Genomic DNA, 6,881 nt, shown 5'->3' with positions numbered 1-6,881 from the left:
TGTGTTCTTAAATGGTTTCTAAACATCTTCCACGTTGTAATTGTTCTTTGTTTCAGCACACGATCTCAGATACACACACACACATATATAAAATATTTTAAATTTAAAAAAAAAATGTTTCAGTTGCAAAGCTGCGGTCATGCTGGAGTACCACCACTGGGATTTTTTTGCGGAGAGTGAAAGTGGTATCATGAACAGAACAGTGAGAACAAGGCAAGAAAACGGTGAGGGTTGTTGAGCGAAGACGATAGAAAAATTATTATGAACGCTAGGAGGGCGGGCCATGAGAGGAGACAGCAAAAAAAGCACGTCTTGTCTTTAGGAAAGAAATGGACAGAAAGATAGATTCCCTTTCGTCACGTGTCAGCGACGAGAGAGTCAAGGAGGAAGAGTGAGAGAGAGAGGGAACGGTGAAGGGGAGAGAAGAATAGGGAAAGGGTGGGAGAGAAAAACAGAAAAGATGAAGAACAAGAGAGGGAGAGAGATAGACAAATCTTGGCACAAGGCCAGCAATTTCGGGGAAAGGGGTACATTGATACTTGCTTAAGGTTCGACACACTGAGGCTGAACCCGAAACCTTGTGGTTTGCAGAACGAGCGTCTTAACCACACATCTCTGCCCACGCCTGAATTATGAAAATTAATTTTCATTTTAACCCACATATTTTACATGTTAAAACTATTATTACAAGTTTTTTTTTCCAATAATCAATCACTGCCACACTCACATCATCGATTATCCCTTTATTGTCTTTTGAAATGACCTGAGTCGTCAATACTTGATATTTACACTCATTCTAGCCTACGCAGTTCTGTTCGTCTAAATGTGTGTTTCTTTATTCCATGCCGACATTTATCTTTTGCTATCAAATTTGTTTTAAGTCTTTGAATATGCAGTATTAAACATCGTTGGTTTTATAATCTTCCATGTCTGCTTGACTTTTTTAATCACCATTTATATATCCATTATGTATTTAGTCTTCTGTTTGTATGTCCGATATTCTTTGATTTGAAGAACATCTCATTTTGAAGAAGCCAGCCTGTAGGGAACCAAAGTTACTTCTAAAAGTAAGGTTATTTTCTCTCCAAATATCACTCGTCTTTCCTGTGGAATTTTCGTTGTTTGAGTCGAATGTAGTTGTAACATATCTGCAAAGTATTAAAACGCATATTTCTTTTTGTTTATCTCTGTTTTTTTTTATGCTTTTTACATTTGTTTGACTTGAGGAGAAATATTCTCTACATTCATTTTGGAGTTCATCATATTTATTAGGTAACGGGTCTATTTGCTTTTTAACGCTGAGAAATTAAACTCAAAGTGTGCATCTCCCGTTTATCTTCGTGGGTGCAACGCATGGTTTTCATCAGTAGTGCCAGCCATTTTATCCCTTTGGGTCTTATTTGCTTGGTGTAAGGTCTGGCGTGTGTCAGTCTACAGTGAATAAGGACATTAACAATGTATGACTTATTGAAATAAAATTTCGATAATATGTTAATACAATACTTACACAAGTCTCCCTCAATATAATCGTCAATCGCTTTATTTATTTATTTTTCGTAATTATTTGATCAACGTTAATGGGTTACTTTTGGGGAAGTGAAGTAATAAATTAGTGTTGCCCATTACTATAAATCCACCCCTCTTCTTCTTCTTCTTCTTCTTCTTCTTCTTCTTCTTCTTCTTCTTCTTCTTCTTCTTCTTCTTCTTCTTCTTCTTCTTCTTCTTCTTCTTCTTCTTCTTCTTCTTCTTCTTCTTCTTCTTCTTCTTCTTCATTGTTGTTCTAGTTGCTGGCGTCGTTGTCGTCATCTTTTCCTCCTCGTAATTATTATTGTTCTTGTTGTTAAACTAATGTTATTCTTTAGCACAATATTCTCAGAAGAAAATAAATTAAAACACGCAAAAGTATTTCAATATTAGAGATCGAAGGTTACTATAACATTACTACAAGATGGATTAATCATGGATGATTTTTCAATATTCAAAAATTTGAAGACACGCTGCTGTGTATTCAAACCATCTCAGAAGCACAAGAAACTATCAATACTTAATCAAAGAAGAACAACATAAAATCAATAAAATAACAAATTTTAATAACGCAATTAATAAATCTACTAATCAATAGCTTCATAAAGGAAACAAAATTTAATGAATTTCTCCCTGACAAAAGGAAGAAAGAATCAAGAGACCCAGAATACACCTATCGGTAGTGTAGACGAAGTAAAGAGGTGCATTTAGTGCGCCAGGAGAGAAAAAGGAAAATGGTTTCGACTAACAAAAACGGTAGGTGTCTCATCTACTAATATCAGTTTTGGTAAATTTAATCTTATAAACACTGGCATCAATACATGAAAGTATTATAATAAAAGTATATGTATATATATATATATATATATATATATATATATATATATATATATATATATATATATATATATATATATATATATATATATATATATATATATATATATATATATATTCACAATTCGATACGAAAGTGACGAGAGTTTGCTAGTATTAGCTGAAAGGAAATTTCAGAATCTGTCTCCAAATACCAGACATTTAAAATTCTATAGGGCTACCAAAGTTTTTGAATCCTCAATATCTGTTATCGATTAAATGCAGGGCTGATGCCAGAGTATTCTGTGCATTTGATAAAGCTCTATACTGTGCAAGCCCTTCTTCCACAATTTCCAATGAGTGCACTTTTCTCTCAGCCCTACAATGAGAGACTCCTTGTCATATTGTTTTCTACATCTCTCAGACATCTCTCTCTTTTATTTACAACAGGTGGAAAATGCGGTCGAAGAATGACGATGTTCCCTTGCAAACAAGAAATCGTAGTTTTATGATCACACGTATCATTGAGCAAGTCTGTTACCGTGTAAAATTTGAAATAACTCAGGCTAAATCATATGACAGGTCAGAACACCAGACGAGCCCTCATAATGTCTTCCAAACGCTTCCATCCTTCTATTGTTACAAGAGTTTGTCCCCCTTCGCCTCCTCTCTTTATTACTAATTTTGCGTGTCCTTAATTGGATTAATAAATCATGTTTAAGTTCAGTATAGGACACTGATGTTTAGCGCCGAATGCGATCGTTTAATTTTCCAAATGCATTTCTCTGTTCGTGATAAATTGTTACCCGCGAAGATCACCATTTGTTTTATCAGGTTCATGATTTTTCAGATTATTGATTAGAGCCAGAGCAGTAAACTAATATTGATACATTGATCTCTCAATAACAATACATTGCAATATACATCATCGAGGGAACTTGTATGTCGTGGCCTGATCTGATAGAATTAGCAGTGAAATCGCTCTCTTTCTCATTCTCTCTCAAAAATGATTCTGGCGTCTCAGAAAAGAACATGTTGGATGAAGTGGTACGGACTTTCATGAAGATGAGGATTTAATAAAGGATGGTCACGACAGGAATGCCTTTGATGGTAATTCTGCTCCAGCTTGGGTACTTTGTGATAACAACGAGAACAAAAATATCCTGTGTCTAGCAGGTAACATAGAGAGGCTTTCTCGTTGGTCAGTCAATTGAGAATTACAAGTTTTGAGGATTCGAATTGTATTACTCTGTTCTAGAATTTGCCGTTGTTGTTGTTGTTGTTCTCGTTGCTATTGCTGCTGCTGCCGCTGCTGCTGTTGATGAGATTGTGGCTGTCTAACCGTCCTTCAACAAGCCTTATGCTCTGACGCGCTCCAGTCATGACTGTCTCGGTAAATTTGTTTCTCAGTCATTATGTATCTAATATTACGATAGCAGAGTGAAGTCTTGGATACCGTTTTCGAAACACTAGGGTAGGCCTTTAAGGGAAAATTAAGCGTTATTTCTTGGAAACGGTTATTTCTTGGAAACGCCTTGTATTTATTCTTGTAGTTTAGCTCCAGGTCAGCTGTGAAAAGGCAGTTCTATGATAAAAGACTTCCGGCAATGACCAGTCGTGTAAGATTCCAAGTCAAGTGTCAGGCAATGCCTACGATGTAGATACATGTAAATGGAATGTGCTCCCGAATGGCCGTAGCTCACTGGATGGAACTAGTGAAAGTGAGTTAAATGATGCTATATCTTAAAGCATTACCCATAACTCAAAATTGTTTCTGGTCGGCCGGGCGAACAAATAATTCTTGGAAAGAGGAGAATCCCTGAGAATTAATAATAGCTCTGCTATGTCGTCTCTCGGTTCACTCGTTGAAAATCTGCCGGATTATTAATTCTACGTAGTAGTTGATTTATCACACGTACACACATAAACACACACACACATATATATCTACAGATTCATGCACATACATATGCATACAAACGTATGTAATGTATACATCTATATGCACACATGCGCACACACATATGTGTCTGTATATATAATATATATATATACATATATGTATATATATATATATATGTACATATATATATATATATATATATATATATATATATATATATATATATATATATATATATATATATATATGTATATATATATATGTATGTGTGTATGTGGGTGGAGGCGGTATGGGTGTGTATGGGTGTGTGTGTGTGTGTGTGTGTGTGTGTGTGTGTGTGTGTGTGTGAGCTCGAATGTCCTTGTGTCGGTGTTTGTCATTCCTCATCCACCGCTTGACAAACCGGTATCGCTTTGTTTGCGTTCTCGAACCTTAGCGAGACCGATAGAATAATATTGGGTTGGTGCATAATTATTGCGGCTTTTTTTCAACAAATTTTATTCAACAGAAACAATAACAATATATAACAAAAACATCTTTAAATGATTATTCCGGAGCATATTCACCATCTACTTCAATTACTGCTTCCAGTTTGCTTGGCAGACGGTCAATCCGTCATTTAAAGAGGTTTTTGTTAAATACTGTTATTGTTTTTGTTGAATAAACTTTGTTGAAAAAAAGCCGCAATAATTATGCCCCAACACAATACCACACTTAAAATCAACAAACAAAACAAATCATTACGATTTATTCGACTAAAACCCGTCAAAGCGGTGCCACTGCATTGTCACAGTCCACTGAATAAAACGTGTAGAAGGTGGATGCACTTAGGTCGACGCCCTAGCGATTCTGCCCCTTTAGCGCTCTCTTATTTTACCAAATTAAGAAATGTAAGGAAGACGTGTTGGCAGAATCGGTGAAGCTTTTGAATAAGTTGAAATGCCGTCAATGTCGGTTTTGCCTGTCATCCTTCCGCAGTTGATAATATTAAAGAATGTAGCGAGTACTGGCGTCAAATTAACGACAATCTTCCACCCATTCAACCCCTCGCCATTTGTGGTCATATACCATTGATAGAAAGCGATATTTAGAAATCCTCATTATCCATTAGCTATCATCTGCTTCCATTATGTTATACACAGTTTCCGTTATGTGATGATGAACTGCTTCCGGTAGTTTATGTGCTGCTTCCGTTGTTCGGTCTTGCTTCTATTTACAGGTTCTCGATTCTATTGTCTTTACCAAAACGCTGCAACAACAAGCAACAGCAACATCAACAACAAACTCACCCCCCCCCCCCCATCACCACCATCACCACCACCACTACTACTACTACTACTACTACTACTACTACTACTACTACTACTAATCCGCTTTTACTGCATTGAAGAGTGTAATTTTACATGGCCTTTTACGATGTTTTCTATCTATCGGCCGACTAATAATAATAATAATAATAATGATAATAATAATAATAATAATAATAATAATAAACCAACAGTGAAGTGGACCTGTACATAACTTAATGGCGTGAGCCAGTTTGTCTTTTTTAATTAATCAAAACTTCACCGGCATGAAAGTACACGAAATAAAACACATTAGCTTAATGCTTATTTCTAATCAAGATAGGCAGGGGCAGACAACTCTGAAATTTTAATTAATTAGAATTTAATAAAATTTGAATGTAGGCACATTCAATTCTTAATTAATTCTAATGAATTTAAATTACTTGGCGTACTACATTAACACTTAACTGTTGATTAGAATGACGTGTTTCTATATTATTACTGCTGTGTATTCCAAATTATTATAATTTGATGTACAGTAAGCGAATTAAGTCCAATTTCTTAATTTTAAATTAATTAGCATAGAGTAGCTCGACAGCGAGAACCAAGTTTTGAAAGCAGTTAAGATTAATTTTCTGGCAGTTAAATAAATATAAATAATAAATAAATAAACACAACCATTATTATTATTATTATTATTATTATTATTATTATTATTATTTTATGTTTGACTTTTGTTTTGCATAATTATTATTATTATTATTATTATTATTATTATTATTATTATTATTATTATTATTATTATTATTATTATTTCATTTTTAAAAGAAGTTTATTGATTTATCGCAAGCGAGGATTGGCAATCCGTTCGCGTGCACAAAATACGGAGTAAAGTCGAATTGATGTGCCTTTCTCGGACGATATGTAGTGCAGCTACTGCTTGTTATTTAGCATCACGCCCCAATATTAACACGGCACTGATTACCGTTTAGAAAATCTATGCACAATGCATTCCAGCCATGACCATCTCCTCTCTTTTTAATAATAACATATATGATCACATGATGCAATGTCTTCTTTCCTTAATTCTTTAATATTCCTTATATATAACGAGAAGTGGTTTGAGGAGGATTTAGTTGCTAGCACTAGCAGATGAATATATGCATGCATTTACAGACATTTATACATAACAGATATAATTTGAAATATGCTTACATATAATGTATTTCATGTATTAGATTATACATACATACACACATAGACACACACATATATATATTTGAGAGACAGAGAAGGAGGGACCTAGATAAAGCGACAGAGAGATGCATATATCTATCAATCAATCAATCTAT

This window comes from Octopus bimaculoides, chromosome 20 (assembly GCF_046866305.1).
Source record: "Octopus bimaculoides isolate indiv1 chromosome 20, ASM4686630v1, whole genome shotgun sequence".
NCBI classification, from domain to species: Eukaryota; Metazoa; Mollusca; class Cephalopoda; order Octopoda; family Octopodidae; genus Octopus; species Octopus bimaculoides.
The sequence above is the reverse complement of the archived record's forward strand: the minus strand, read 5'-3'. Positions refer to the sequence as shown.